This window comes from Nanorana parkeri, unplaced genomic scaffold (assembly GCF_000935625.1).
Source record: "Nanorana parkeri isolate BGI_ZX_2015 unplaced genomic scaffold, ASM93562v1 scaffold11918, whole genome shotgun sequence".
Taxonomy (NCBI): domain Eukaryota; kingdom Metazoa; phylum Chordata; class Amphibia; order Anura; family Dicroglossidae; genus Nanorana; species Nanorana parkeri.
In genome coordinates this window covers 1-509 of record NW_017317973.1, presented here as the reverse complement: position 1 = coordinate 509, position 509 = coordinate 1, and the positions used below count along the sequence as shown (strand labels likewise).

The following is a 509-nucleotide window of genomic DNA, read 5'->3' as shown; positions in this document are numbered from 1 at the left end:
AAATTACAATCCTTTGTGGGAATTGCCAGAGGAGTAGAACAAGGGGCTGTGGGATTTGCGCCTGCTCAGTCAAGGCGATGTAGTAAAGAGATGTAGTAAAGAGATGTAGTAAAATTACAATCCTTTGTGGGAATTGCCAGAGGAGTAGAGCATGGGCCTGTGGGATTTCACCTACATTCGTCATCAAGACCCATTTTCTTGCGCCTGCTCAGTCAAGGCGATGTAGGGCAACAGTTCCAATATAGTCAGACTGTTCTCAGAGAGAGAGATATGGAGATGCCGGGGATTGAACCCGGGGCCTCACAAATGCAAAGCGTGCGCTCTACCACTGAGCTACATCCCCGACTGCTCAAAAACCGCCACTATACTTTTGGGGGGTGGGGGAATTTAAAAGGTCGTTAAGGAAGGAGTTGACCAGTGATGTGGTAAAATTATAATCCTTTGTGGGAATTGACCGAGGAGTAGAACATGGTTGTCTCCTCTGACATTAACACTTGCTAACAAGGAGA

At 46.8% G+C, this 509-nt stretch overlaps 1 non-coding gene across 1 annotated transcript; it reads right to left on the bottom strand.

Moving 5' to 3' along the window:
• Positions 1–271: 271 nt before the first annotated feature.
• TRNAA-UGC lies at positions 272–343 on the bottom strand. The gene has a single exon. It is a non-coding gene; the product is annotated as a tRNA-Ala (tRNA).
• Between the last annotated feature and the right edge of the window lie 166 nt (positions 344–509).